Source organism: Miscanthus floridulus, chromosome 16 (genome assembly GCF_019320115.1).
Source record: "Miscanthus floridulus cultivar M001 chromosome 16, ASM1932011v1, whole genome shotgun sequence".
NCBI classification, from domain to species: domain Eukaryota; kingdom Viridiplantae; phylum Streptophyta; class Magnoliopsida; order Poales; family Poaceae; genus Miscanthus; species Miscanthus floridulus.
Window position 1 is genome coordinate 112,294,442 of NC_089595.1, and position 15,775 is coordinate 112,310,216.

The 15,775-nt window shown below is 45.0% G+C and overlaps 1 protein-coding gene across 4 annotated transcripts in view; it reads left to right on the forward strand.

Moving 5' to 3' along the window:
• Positions 1 to 15,524, forward strand: part of LOC136513462 (uncharacterized) — a 35,261-nt gene extending 19,737 nt beyond the window's left edge. For 2 of the 4 annotated variants that reach the window (XR_010773372.1, XM_066507465.1), the window contains exons 5-6: positions 14,916 to 15,182; positions 15,259 to 15,524. The gene's annotated coding sequence lies outside the window, so the exon portion shown is untranslated. The remainder of the gene's footprint in view (positions 1 to 14,915; positions 15,183 to 15,258) is intronic. The other 2 variants (XM_066507466.1, XM_066507468.1) reach the window with 2 other exon arrangements.
• Positions 15,525 to 15,775: the final 251 nt, after the last annotated feature.

Here is a 15,775-nt window from a genome sequence, read left to right on the forward strand (position 1 = left end):
AGGCCATTACCCACTGGTTCTAGATCCAACTATTGCCGGTATGACTGTCACCAAAGTACTAATCGACGGGGGAGTCGGACTCCACATCATCTTTTCAGAAACGCTAAGGAAGATGGGACTGCAACTCGCCGGGATGATTACACCAAGTACAGCCTTTTATGGCATAGTACCCGACATGGCAGCCATGCCACTTGGACAAATTACTCTACCCGTCACTTTTGGAACTCCCTCGAACTACCGTATAGAGTTCAAGTTTGAGGTTGCGGACTTTGATTCATCATACCACGCAATCCTCGGGCGCCCAGCGCTTGCAAAATTCATGGCAATACCACATTATCCGTACCTACTACTTAAGATGCCAGGACTTAACGGTGTCCTTTCTCTTCGAAGTGATTTAAAGCGCGCATTTGACTGTGACGTACAGGCAATCCAAATTGCAGCAAAGGCACAGGCAAACGATGGAAGAAAAGAAATAGCCACTATCGCCGCAGAAATAAGCCAAGAAGAACTAGAGATACCGGCTAAAAGGCCAAGCATCCTAGCACCACCAAAAGAAGTCGACGTCAAGCAAATCGACCTAGGCATCGGTGATTCCTAAAAAATGGCAACCATCAGTGCCCACCTGACAGCAAAATAGGAACTCGCGCTCATCAACTTTCTTTGGGACAACAAGGATATCTTCGCTTGGAAGCCGGCCGACATGCCAGGGGTCCCAAGAGAGTTGGCTGAGCACGGAATCGATGTCAATGAAGGCTCCAAGCCTGTGAAGCAACGACTACGACGATTTTCGCCTGACAAGAAGGTAGCGATTAAAAAAGAAATCACAAAGCTAATGGCGGCTGGATTCATCAGAGAAATCCTTCATTAAGATTGGCTAGCAAACCCAGTTCTAGTACTGAAAAAGAACACGGACGAATGGCGCATGTGTGTCGACTACACAGATCTCAACAAGCACTGCCCGAAAGATCCGTTAGGGCTGCCACGCATTGATCAGATAGTTGATTCAACAGCAGGATCCGTCCTATTATCCTTTCTTGATTGCTATTCAGGGTATCACCATATCGCATTAAAAGAGCAAGACCAGAGGAAGACATCTTTCATCACTCCGTTCGGTGCCTACGGCTACAAGACCATGTCATTTGGACTCAAGAACGCCGGAGCCACTTACCAAAGAGCTATCCAGACATGCCTTGGTGATCAAATCGGCGAAAACATAGAAGCATACGTGGACGATGTGGTTGTAAAAACAAACAACCCGGATACACTGATTGAAGACTTAAAGCAAACCTTCGAGAACCTAAAAAGGTGGAGGTGGAAATTGAACCCAAACAAGTGTATATTCGGAGTTCCTTCAGGACAACTATTCGGTTTCTTGGTCAGTCATCATGGAATCGAAGCAAGCGCCAAGCAAATTCGAGCCATAACAGAGATGGGCCCACCTCAAAACGTCAAAGATGTGCAAAAATTAAAGGGTGCATGGCGGCAGTACTAAAGAAGACAGACAAGTTCGAGTGGACGGAAGAAGCCAATGAAGCTTTCAAGAAACTTAAGGCATACCTCACATCCTCACCAGTCCTTACACCTCCAAAGAAAGACGAAGACATGATGCTATACATTTCGGCAACTTCTACTGTGGTCATCACGGCGATAGTCGTAGAAAGAGAAGAAGGGCGCGTGTAACAGAACCGACCAATTATACGAAATTAAGTAAGAAAATCATCCGTTAGAGCAGACGATTTAGCAAACTTAAGCCCGTATAACCCGGTAGTCCGTGAAATCACGAAGGATTTCAAACAAACTTCCATTCCAGCCAAGATTGTAATAAGTTTAGCGGTCACCATCACATATTACATAAAAAGTTGCATCTCAGATACATCAGAGTTTAAAAATAGTTATTACAAAACAAGTTCGAATAAAAGTAGCGGAAGCCATTTGTTTAAACCACACACACACTCACGGAGTTCAAATACAGTGCCAGCGAATGATCATCTCCAACAAAAGCATCAGACGAGACGTAAGGAATGACCATGCCCATGGTCCTAAGTATCACTCATCGCAGGATAAAGGCAGTTGATACAGTAGTCGTAATACATCTGCCCATCTACAACAAGTGGGAATAAAACCCTGAGTACGAGAAGGTACTCAGCTAGACTTACTCGACATAACCAAAAATAAACGACACCAAGGATTATGAAGAGCTTTATAGTAGGGTAGCTGACTCATTTGCAAAAAGAAGCATTTTTAGCATTTCAAGACCCTTTTCAAAAGCATTATTGTCAAGTTAATTGTTATTAACCTGTCGACTAGATTTACACCTATACTAGAGCAAATATGTGATTAAGCAGATAATGATAACCAATGATCATTAAACAACTTTTATAATGTCATATTCATTATAACTGTCCAAGTGTTCCATCAACATTACTACGATGAAGTCACTTAAGTCAAGTGCTCACTATCCAGGAGCGATGGCGATTCGAATCGATTCCTAACCAGCTGGTGATTTATTCCTTACACAAACCTCACTCACCCGCTAAAGTGAGATATTGATCACCGAGTCAACTATCCACGAGTCTTGAGTTTGCCAGGAACCACATGTACCCGGGGGCTGACCGACTGCACTTTGGTTTTATCATCTCGCCCCCGTGTCCTACCACATCTGCTCCGACACAGTGCGCTGCGGGCAATCTACTCGGCCCGAATAATCTCCCAGCTTCGCGGTCGGAAGGTACTTTATCCGGCCAGCTAAATGTAAGGCATGTGTTCAACATGACTCAAGGCCCAACAACGGTCGGTCCTTAATCGACACAGACGGGAAGCACTACAGTCCAAAACTCTGCAAGTCTTCGTTCGGTCTCAACTTCATTTAACACTTAGTTATACCATGACTTCATAGTCATCCAAGCAGATCTAGGTAACCACCTATAGCTCGCAGGTGACAGAAAATCATCCGACTTCTACCGGTCTAAGCCAGCTAAGCATTGACTCGACTGTGGATACCAGGGTAACAAGGATATAGTATAACAAAGGTAAACAAGGTATAATACAGCAACGGTTGCAAACAACTCCTGAACATAATGCATCAATTAAAGTAAAGCATTTAATTAATAATTGCAAACCGGGAGAAAATGCTCCGGGGCTTGCCTCTCTTGAAGGAGCTCGGGCGGTGATCGGGGCACTCTAGAAGTTCCTCAACGTCCTCCTCGTCGGCTTCGGGCACTTCCTGCGGCTGCACCTCGAGCTGCTCCTTGGGCTCCTCGGGTATGACGACTAGGTTCTCGGTTTGCGATCTTATATGATGCAATGTGCGTAAGTGCTTATGCAATCGGTGCATCGAATGAGATGAATACAATAGATATGTTTGAATGCAAGGTAGTCAACATCATCCAAGAACATATACTACAAGCACATGTCATCTACTGCATTCTCTTCTACTACTAATATTCTAAATCAACACATCTTATTAAATGCTTCAAAGATACACCAAAGCTTTACTAATTTCTTAATCACACAAAAAGTAATACTTAATTAAACCCTAATTAATAATAGGTTTGAATAGCAACATCTATTTTTATTGCTTAGAAAAATCTTAGAAAATTACTACAGCACAGTACTACCCTAAATAGTCTACTATCAGATTTTCATGGTATTTGAATGAGTGGATTAGCCTACACAAAAATAACAAGCTATGGCATGATTATGAACATGAAAATACTTTGTACTACGAAAAGTGTCAAAAAACAGAGTTAGCATTTTTCCTATGTTCTTCATAGCATACAATTACTGTACAAAAATTATCACATGCATGTTTTATACAAAGTTTGCTCTCTAGCTAAAATAACAAAAATCAGCCATTAAAGGTACTTGAACTACACCTCAAAATTTTCCCACAACACATGCATGAAACATATTTTTTCTAGGAAGTACATTACATAAGAAGATCAACAAACTTGGAATCATATTTTTCTGAAGCCTATAGGTTTTTCTACATATTTTTCAAGTTATCAGCAATATCCATGATTAAATAAAGTTCTACAGAGAAGTATCCCAAAAATGACATGCAATAATTTTTTCAAGTAGATCTGATGATAAGGAACCTAGAAAAATTTATTTCAACAGATTTGGAGCAAATTTGAGTATCCAAACATTTTTCAAACCATTTCTATTTTCAAATAATAAAGAAAAATCGAAAACGAATCCTCCTATTGCTACTGGGCCGGCCCGCTGGAATCAGCTGGCCCACGGCCACACTTGGCCTGCGTGGCCCGAGCGAAGGGAAGGGGGAGGCGGCCCGGCAGGGCGTCGGCCCATGGCCTTATTGGCCCAGCTTCGGCCGAGGCGAAGCCACGTCGGCGTTGTGACGCCGCGGTGGCGTGGCTCGGCCAACGAGGCCGGCGGCCATCACTGGCTGTGCCAGGGCAAGCTAGCGGGAGCATGCGGTTCGCGAGAAGCTGGCGAAGGTGGGCAGGTAGCTAGGCAGGGTGGAGAAGAGGAGGAAGGTGCCTTCCACGGCGGCCGAGCACGGCGGCGCCATGGCCGACGGTGGCGAGGCGCTAGAAGGCACTACCTGAGCTCGATCAGTCGGCACAAGCGCGAGCACTACGTGCCAGAGAGCGAGGCGGAACTGCTGGCCGCGGTGGAGAAGGCACAGTGAATTTGGCCGGCGGGTGCGGTGGCGCGGTGAGGGGGAGAGTGAGTGAGCTCGGTGCTTGCGGAGAGGAGAGGCAGCGCGGGAGAGAGCAAGCGAGCGCACCGGCATCAGCAGAAGTAGCCGGCCGCGTGGGCGCGGGCGTAGGCCGGCTTCGGCCGTGGGCCGAAAACGAGGCGGCGGCCCGTGAAGTGAGAAAAGCCCTTTTTCAATTATTATTTTCAAGAATTTTTCAAATACCATCTTTCAAATATCATTTTGAGCAAGAAAATGACATCTTTTGAAAATGTACCAAAAATGAAAGTTGATTAGAATTTAATTCTCTACAACTTTGCTTTTATGACCAAAGTCCAATTCTATCTAGATTTTTAATTATAAAATCAAAGTCAATGTTTAACTCAAAACCCTAATTTTTTTGGGAAATTATTTTTTTGAAGCAAAATTTTGAATTAATTTGAATACAAACCTTGCTCCAAAAATTGAACTAAATAATCCTAGATGATTTACAATAGTAGCCAAACATGTTTTACTAGCCTAGCAAACATAATCAGGGCAAAAATAACTCTAACAAGTGTATGCAACATTCAAGTTTCACAAACATGTTTCGTATGTTTCGAAGCAGTGTGTCAGTTGTTATTTACATGATTAGGCATGTATGATTAGGATGCTTGATGATGCATGATTTGCAGTGCCTAAATGTTGGCATAACACCGGGGTGTTACAGCGCGTGTATAAAGTACAACGACTCGTATACTACATCAGCGAAGTACTGTCAGAATCAAAAATTCGGTACCCGCATATGCAAAAACTACTCTACGTCCTATTGATCACTTCACGCAAGCTTCGCCACTATTTTGAAAGCCACAAGATTACCGTGGTGACAGACTTCCCACTCGGAGACATCTTGCACAACAGAGACGCAACAGGGCGCATATCAAGGTGGGCAGTTGAACTCGGTGCTCTCAACATCAATTTCACCCTGCGAAAAGCAATCAAATCTCAAGTCCTTGCCGATTTTGTTGCCGAGTGGACAGAGATTCAACAACCTATGTCAGATACAATCCTTGACCACTGGAAGATGTACTTTGATGGATCACTCAAGCTAGGCGGAGCCGGTGCCAGCGTTCTCCTAATCTCTCCAGACGGAAAACAACTCAAGTATGTCCTTCAAATATTATGGCAAGCTACCAACAATGAAGCAGAGTACGAAGCTCTCATCCACGGGCTACGAATGGCAATTACTCTCGGAATCAAGCGATTACTCGTATACGGCGATTCGGCAGTAGTCATCAACCAAGTCAACAAAGATTGGGACTGCACCAAAGAAAACATGGGTGTTTATCGCGCTGAAATCCGAAAACTCGAAAAACATTTCCAAGGATTGGAAATTCTACATGTCCTGCGCGATTACAATATTGCATCAGATGTCCTCGCCAAGCTAGGATCAGATAGGGCAAAGGTCCCACCCAACGTATTCATAGAGGAGTTATCAGCTCCTTCTATCAAACAACCTGGTGGGACAGGTCCAAAACTCACAGACAAAGACAACCAAATTCTGATAATCAACACTTCAAGGACATAGGCTTTTATTGATTATATCAAAGAGAATAAGTTGCCAGCAGACAAAGAGGAAGCTACCCGAGTTGTTCGCAGAAGTAAAAACGATGTCCTAGTAGGGGACAAGCTCTATAGAAGAGCTGCATCGTCAGGAGTACTCCTAAAATGTGTCTTGTTTGAAGAAGGCAAAGAAATCTTAGACGAAATACACTTAGGTTGCTGTGGAAATCATGCCGCTTCAAGAACACTAGTCGGCAAAGCTTTTCGCACCGGATTCTACTGGCCAACAGCTCTCAAAGACGTAGAAGAACTTGTCAGAAAATACAAAGGTTGTCAAATGTTCGCAAGACAAGCTCATGTGCCAGCTCACAATCTCATCTGCATCCCACCCGCTTGGCCTTTCTCTTGCTAGGGACTAGATCAAGTAGGACCTCTCAAGAAAGCAAAGGGCGGTTTCGAGTATATCTTCATAGCAATTGACAAGTTCACCAAATGGATCGAATACAAACCACTCGCAAAATACAGCGCAGCCAAAGCAGTCGAGTTCATCCAAGACATTATGCACCGCTTCGGCATGCCCAATCGAATCATCACAGATTTAGGCTCTTCCTTCACGGCTACAGAATTCAAAAGTTGGGCACAGGATTGTGGCTTCAGCATAGATTACGCATCAGTCGCACACCCAGAAGCCAACGGACAGGTAGAAGGGGCTAATGGACTCATACTAGCCGGATTAAAACCAAGATTGTATGAAGAACTAGTAGACTAGGTTAAAATGGATTGAAGAATTACCTAAGGTTGTATGGGGGCTACGGACTTAAATAAGCAGAGCCACCGAATACTCGCCTTTCTTCCTGGTATATGGATCAGAAGCCGTACTACCCGTAGACTTGATCTAGACGTCACCAAGGATAGAGCAATACGACGAAGGAGAAGCAGAACACACACGAAGATTAGAACTTGACAGTACAGAAGAAATCAGAGTAAACGCTACTCTGCAATCAGCAAGATACCTCCAAGGACTAAGGCGCCACTACAACAAGAATACCCAGTATCGATCATTACAAGTCGGAGACCTAGTACTAAGAAGAGTACAAAAAACCGACGGACGCCACAAACTACTCAGTCCATGGGACGGTCCTTTTATAGTCACAAAAGTCATCGGACTAGGCACATACAAGCTCATAACTGAAGACGAAAAAGAAGTCAACAATACATGGCACATCAGTCAGCTACGAAGATTCTATGCATAAAAACAACGCAAGGGAACATATGTATACAAGACACAAGAGAACAACGTTCATGATCAACAAAGATAGCGCTATGTATCATTGTAACACACCAATTTTCATGATCAATAAAGATAATTATCTCTCGACAAACATATGTCTAATGGCTCTATCCGAGTTGTTTCTTAAATGCAAAATGGCTGAAAATACGCCTGAGCATCTCGGTCGAGAGCAAAATAGCTGAAAAGACGCTTGAGCTCGCCGATGAGGGTAGCTAACAAGCTAACACCCAAAATAAAATGCAAAATGGCTAAAAATGCGCCTGAGCATCCCGGCCGAGAGCAAAATAGCTGAAAAGACACTTGAGCCCGCCGATGAGGGTAGCTAACAAGCAAACACTCGAAATAAAATGCATAATGGCTGAAAATACGCGTGAGCATCCTGGCCGAGAGCAAAATAGCTGAAAAGACGCTTGAGCTCGCCGATGAGGGTAACTAACAAGCTAACACCCGAAATAAAATGCAAAATGGTTGAAAAGACGTCTGAGCATGCCGGCCGAGAGCAAAATAGCTGAAAAATCGCTTGAGCCCGCCGATGAGGATAGCCAATGAGCTAACACCCGAAACAAAAAGCAAAACGACTAAAACTAAGCCTGGGCATAGACCAGAGCAATTTCGCTGGAGTTCGGAGAACGTCGGCTACTGAACGAAAGGATTTCCATAAAGATTTCCAGTTTTCAGTAGCCGTCGCTAACTTGCCAGACAAATCTTCAATAGTTTTTTGGGCCTGCACAAGATCTCTATCAGCTCCACGCCTAATCAACTTAGCAAGCGCAAGTTCCTCCTCAACATGAGTAATTACCTCCTCAGCCTTGTTATGACTCGTACGAACAAGAGTCTTCATTTCATCAACGCCCTCCAAGAGTTTCTGCTTTTCAACCCGGAGAGCTGGACAAGGCAATAAACAATAAGTCAGCACAAAGGAGAGTTTTAATACAGAAGGAAACAAAAAGAACTAGCAATACCGTTGCACTCTTTCTTCGCGGCCTCCAAGTTCTTCACGGCCTCCGAATTCTTTTGAGCCTCCTGAAAAGCAGCATCCCTTTGCTTCTCGGTCTCAACAACCCGGGCTCGAAGAGATTTTTCCTCCTCCTGATGCGTCTGATGCTCAGCCTCCATCTCGGCCCAAAGGAGGTCAAGATCAGCTTTCAGGGCGCTCACTTTGGAAGACAACTTTTTCTCATTTTCAGACGAGAAAAAGAAGCCGGTATGATCATGAGAGAAGGACTGAGCAAGAAGAGACAAAGAAAAACAAGGAATGAGGACAGAAGAAAAGCGAACATCGAAAGAAAGAACAGCAAAAAAAAACTTACCTGGAGTTTTTCTTCAAAAGAAGTCGCAAGGGACGATAAGCTTCCCCAGGTAGTAGTTAACTCCGATAGCCGATGAGTGGCATCAAACTGCTGCACCACATCATCTGCAAAAGAAGGAACACCGGAGGCAAGAGAAGGAGAAGGAGAAGCCGGCCTAGGCGAAGAAGGCACGACCAGGGCAATCTCCCGGGAAACCAAGGCCAATCCCTCAGAAGGACCCGCCGCAATGGCCACGGTCACCTTCGGGGCAACCAAGTCAGCAGCAGCATCGTCGCCAGAAAGCCTTGTTGCCCCCACAACCACATCACCAACAGTACGCTGCGAGTCCTGAGGCTCAGTACTCGGCGGCACATCAGAGGGCTGAGAAGAAGTTGACGGAGAAACGAGAGAAGACGAAGGCCTAAAAGTTGATAAAAGAAATCGCCAATGAGAACCAGAGAAAAGGAGAACAGAAGCAAAGAGATGAAGCCAGAATCCACTCACCCAGCCACCTTCTTCGCAAAACAAAAAGAGGACCTCGCAGGGGGGACCACAGCGGCAAAAATGTCATCGCCACTTGACGACAGGAGCGGTATAGCCGGTACCGGAGCCTCAGAAGAAGCCGGTACCGGAGCTACCGAAGAACTAAACACTGGAGCTACAACAGAAACCGGCGCAGGAGCCTTAGAAGAACCCATACCCGATGTCCGATTACTACAAAAAGATCAAGACTAAAAGTCATGATAAAGAGGAGGATTTCAATGGCGGGAGAATATGAAAACAACTCACCGCCGCATGATAAGGGGTACTTCATCATCCTCTTCCTCGGTCTCGTCCAAGGCCACCAGGGCACCTGCTGAAAAAAAAACAAAAGTACTCGGATCAAGATAAAAACAAGAAAACAAAGGGACAGAGAGTTAATATACTCACCTAAGAGCATGCTAGCTACAACTGGAGTACCTGGACGAGTACTTGGCTTGCGAGACTTCTTGGAAGCGGGCAGACCAGATGAAGAACCATCCGTTCGCCCCCTCTTTGAGACGCTACGAGGACCTCGGGGGACTGGACGAGGAACATATTCTTCATATACATCAACAACTCCGGAAGAAACTCCTGGAAACAATGTGGTGATTTGGAACTTACTAATTACAGAAGCCCCAGCAAGATCCTCCCCAGTATTCACCACAGCAAAGAGGACATCAAGAGGGATTGGGTCAACAAAGTTGTGCCCCAATTCCTACAAAGAAAAGGAAAACAACCAAATGAGAAAGATTAAACAAAGGTGAAGACCATAAAGGAAATTCAAAAAGTACTCGAATAAAGAAAAACAACTCACAGCAGGAGGAGGGTTCTTAGCGCAATACTCAACAACAGCGTAAGGAACGACGTTCACCCCTTTCAGCATCTTCCGAAGACGCTCGAGCACCTCCTCGTCGGTCAACTCAAGGGCAGAGACCATACGAGAAGGATCCTCTGCCCCAGAGTACTCAAAACCAAAGTTTTCTCGCTCCTTAAGAGGTTGGACTCGACGGCGAAGAAAACTGGAAATAATACCAAGGCCGGTCAAACCTTGCTGTTTTAGAGTACTTATCCTCTCAACAAGCGGCTTGATCGCCTAATTCTCATAATTCGTCAAAGGTTTCTTTTCCCATCGATCGTTAACCGTGGGACTAGAAGAAGAATGAACGGAAAGAGGAGGAATCATGTTGGCGGAATAAAACCACTCGGAACGCCAATCCTTCACAGAGTCAACTAAGTCATAATCAAAAAATTTAATTTTGAGACCCTGACGGAACTGAATCCCACACCCACCAAGAACAGAGGTGTCATCACGGCGGGGTTGTGGTTTCAGACGAAAGAAGAAACGGAAGAGGGAAAGAGAAGGAGGAATTCCAAACATTGGGGGTAAGATGGTTCAAAGCAACCCCAAAATAATTAAGGAATCGATGGAGGAAGGCAGAAGCGGGAAGGCAGAGTCCAGCACGGACAAAGGAGACAAAGAGGACAATCTCACCAGGACTGGGAGTAGGGACCCGATGCTCGCTTGGAGCTCTCCACTCAGCAAAGTCCTTGCTCTGGATCAAGCCGTCGCTGACAAGCTCGCGAAGCTACTCTTCGGTTGTTGTCGGAGCCGGCCAAACCTTGTGGGCAGCCCTCATGGCCACAAACTCTTGGTTCTCGATCAAAGAAAGTGATGATTCCTCATCCACGAAGTTAGACTGGGACTTGCTCGCGGTTTTCTTCTTACCCATGTACTAACGGAGGCAAAAAGCAACTAGGGGAAGAGAAAGTTTGGACGGCGGCACTAAGGCGACGGCGACAATGGCGACGGCGGATTTCTGAGAGCTAGGGTTTTTTCAAGGCAAGAGAAGGGCAGTAAAGAAAAAGAAGATGAAAGGTCTTTAAATAGATTTTACAGCGATAAAAACGGCCCACCAGGCCCGTTAAAGCACCGTGTGAGAACGCAACGGTCTATTTCCTGACGCAGCTAAAATAACGGAGGGCACAAATCCACACAACGGTACAATTCAACGGGCAGATTTCAGACTTGTCCATCCGGCACTACGGTGGAGTTAACAGATTGCTGCAAAAAACAACCCGTCAGCCATAAAGAAAAGAAGGGCTACCTCACAAGGAATATAAGAACTCGGTTCTTACAGAAAGAACTCGGGAATCTGATGAACAACCAGGACCACAGCAGAAAAATAAATGACAACTCAGAAGACAAGATTCTCTCCATTACAAGCAACTTCAAAAATAGAAGATTACAAATCCTACAAGACCCAACGAAATTGGTACCACGAAAAGCAAAGTAGCAAAGAGGATCCCGGACATGGCTAGGCTCTAGAACGACTATGTGTCCCAAATTGCTACTCGGTAGGACAAACCGTCATCGGCTACACTGTTTTCTTCAAAGGACGGACGCAATGCATCCAAGGCGAAAATCAGCAGCACGGCAGGACAACACGGAGCAGAGAAGGCCGGCAGGCATCTATCTACCCAAGACCGATGTGATGCTGGATATGGTGTTGATCTGCACCGGACAGTGTCAAGACAGGCGACGAGGATCAACCCAGAACTGCCAGATGAAGGAACGAAGCCCACATCACAAGACTTCCTCCAACTGCCACCTAGTACATCCAGGTACAATGCTGCTACGGGATTAGCCTACCTCTAATCCCTATCACAAGACTTTCTCCAGCTATGACAAGACACATAGAAACTATAAAACACGCCCGGGGGCTGCTCTACTTCACAAACTACCATGTTCATGACCACGAAGGTTTCAACAGAATGTTCAATGGATGAAAACAAGTACTCTGGGAGGGTATTTATAGATCAAAGGAGCGGTGCACATGGACCAGGAGTATCAACAAAATAAGCCTAACAAAGAACACAGTGAAAAGACATGACTCAATAATGGAAGACTCAGGCGAGAGGGAACAGTACTCGAAGACGAGCATATTCGGAAGAATATACCAACACAGTACAACCCGTGAACAAAAGGCATTTACACTCAACCACCACCATATAACTACATCTGACAACAGTAGACTACCAGAGAATACGCCAAGACTCTGCATCTGGGTTCTTCCTGAACAAAACAACCCGGATACATGCTCGGGGGCTGCAAAAGAAGAGGTATACAGTTCTATCGAACAACTCAGATTCAAGACCTTCCAACTTTTTGTTCCAAATAGCAAGAGGCTCGGGGGCTACACTTAGTGAGTGCACTTTTCTCTTTAAAAAAGCGCACATCACTCAGAACACTTCTTCAAGACAGACTCAAGACCTTACGACAGAAGAACCCAGCCCGAACCATAACCGAGTTCATTCATGATAAAGAACCCGGGTACATGCTCGGGAGCCCTTCAACGAAGAATCAGAGCAATTTCAAAACAAGATCCTCCAGCTCCTTGTTCTAAACAGCAAGAGGCTCGGGGGCTATACCCAGACATATGTACTTTTTCTTCAAAAAGCACACACCACTCGAAGGTCTCACGAAGCGCTACACGATTTTGCTCAAAAAGCACTCGGACGACGCTTGTTCCTATCTGCCAAGACTTGAAGGAACAAGACGAGGCTTCCAGAACTCAACCATGAAGTGCTCGGGGGCTTGTCGGTGCGGGACCCACAGGGTACCCCGCAAGGAAGGGAGAAAAACTAGCCTGATTAGGATTCTTTCCATGTAATCTTAGTACTAGTATTATTCAGTAATCCTACTAGGAACCCTCATTGTAAACCGACTAGGACTCTGACCTCCTGACTATATAAAGGAGGGCAGGGCTCCTTAGATAGGAGAGTTGAAGAGAACAATTGTACAACACAACACTTTACAATCAATCTAACGCAAAGGCTAACGCCGATTGGACGTTGGGCTATTACTCGATCTACGATCGAGGGCCTGAACCAGGATAAATTGGTTGTCTCTTGCGTTAACCGTCGAGTTCCGCATACGTTGAAGCCCGAACATACTGCCCCGGGGACTCCCATGACAGGCTATCGGTGGTCAAACATCGACAGTTGGGTCATCCACAAGCTCTTTGGATGATCACCAAGCTCCCAATCACCACCAACCGTCTAGGTGATGGCGATCACCAAGAGTAACAAGCACGGAGTCTCACTTGACCACGACAAGTCTAATGAGAAGGGTGGATGCATACTTTGCTACTCTTGGTCTCACTAATGAGGGCTCTCTTTTGGATTCCCAAATCTCAATCACCTCACTAGGACCTTGCTCTTCTTGGCACTCTCAAAGGTGTTTCTCAGCTGTTGGAATGAGCAAAAGTACCCCCACACATGAATAGAGGTGGTATTTATAACACCGGCTAAAAAACGAACCGTTATGTGCCTCTGCAGGGTGATCGGACGCTCCGGTCATGTTGACCGGACGCACCGGACAGTTCACCCCAAACTCCAGTGATCAAGTAGTGACCAGACGCTGGACAGCGTCCGGTCGTGATTTTCCCTCTCTGGAACCTTACTGGAGTGAACCGGACGCTGGTCCTCAGCGTCCGGTCACTTCACCTCTCAGCGTCCGGTCGCACCAGACGAAAACACCTTGGTCAAATAAATTGATCGGACTCTAAGCCAGCGTCCGGTCACACCGGAGCCAGCGTCCGGTCAGTATTTGACCCTCTATTCGCTTCCAACTCTCGATCATACGTGAATGAAGTTTGCTCCATTAGATCTAAGGGCTATTTTGGAGCTATCTAGTGCTAGATTTAGCAAGTGTGCACCACACCTAACTCACTAAACTCACCTAGGTCAAGCTACCCGTTCATACCCCCTTAATTGTACGGCCAAAGAAAAAACAAAGTCCTAAACTACTATAAGTGTCTCTTCAACTCCAAATAATATTTAGAACTAGTTCATCCTTAACCTTGTCGTCCATTCTTTGAAAACCGAAACAATTTTCATCGTAGGGGCATGACCACCATGATAGTCCAATCGGTCTCCATTATCGTGACCTAACTTAATTGCCTCTGCCAAAACACACGTTAGTCACAGTAATCATGTATTGTCATTAATCACCAAAACCCAACTAGGGGCCTAGATGCTTTCATGGCTTATAAGCCATGGTTTATCAGCCAACGAATAGTGTTTTTTTTCTCACACCAAACCAGCCAGTAGTACTTTCAGCTATGGCTTATAAGCTAAACCAGTCTAAACGAACAGGGCGAATATTTTCGGGTTGCGGCTCTGGTTGAACGGTTGAACTTACGACGAGATATGTTTTTTTGGAAAAAATAATCACGTACGGCAAAATGTTAGTACTAAACACGTCCACCACCACCGGATACAATAGCATTCTCTTGCTCCCAAGTTAAGTGCACTTCTAACATTTGTAAATTTTTTTCACAATGAATTTATATTTGGATCATAGGATACCTAGCACTAGTAGATTTTGCTACTTCATTTCATGGTATCATTGATTATACTAAAGGCGTGTATGGTTTGCACCTCCTAAATTTTAGTCACCTAAACTAGCTTTTAGAGCCTGTTTGGATTGGAGGAAATCCAAAGGAATTATGAAGGAATCCAATCCTATGGAAATATTTTACATTTTGATGTTTGGATCAAAAGAATGACAGATTCCTTTCCTCACGAACGACTTCCTTCTATGTAGAGAATGCAGGAAATAAAACATCCATCCAAACAGTGGTGGATCTATGATGAAAATCTAGGGGGGGCTTAAGTTCACATGGGGACAAAGGCATGAAGCTCAGCTCAATGCTCCAGCATCGTCTTCAACCTTAGCTCAACGCTCAAGCTCATCCTTTCCATCCTCCAATAACAAAAAAATTTAGGGGGGCTGAGGGGGGCTCCACAGGCTCAGCCACGGTAGGGGTGCTCGAGCCCCTCTATTGGTTTTTGTTCCTTCGCGAAGACCGAGGTAGCTGCACGCACTTTTATCGCTGTCTTGTGTGTGCCATCGACCATAATCTAGCTTTTTTCTGATGTTGCTGTAGGTCTGTACTTGAATCATGTGGTTACCTGTCTAGTGCACCCTTGCGTCGGTGTCTCATGGATGCATAACGTGACTTCCTGTACTTCGTTGCAAATTCATGCAATCCAAACACCAGTTCCTGTATATTTTCTACGTTTTTCTTTTTCTCTGTTTTGGTAAGAACTCCACATTTAATTCCTGCGTTTTTTCTATTCTTTTGTTTTGTATTCCTTCAATCCAAACAGGCCCTTAAACTTTAGTCACCCCTGTTTGGTTTGGTTGACCAAAAGAGACTAAAAGAGGTCTTTAGTCTCTTTTTGTCAAGGTGTTTGGCACCAATGTGATTAAAAGGTGAGGCAGCCTGACTAAAAGGTGAGGTTTAGTCCTATTTAGTAATATTTAAGTGACTAGTTGGCTAAAACCCATTTAAACTGTTTGGAGAAAAATAATTAAATAGAATTAAATGAGACTAGATTTAGGACGTGAAGAGTGAACAAACACACCCTAACATATCTTAAAAGTGTTTACTTTGAGACAGA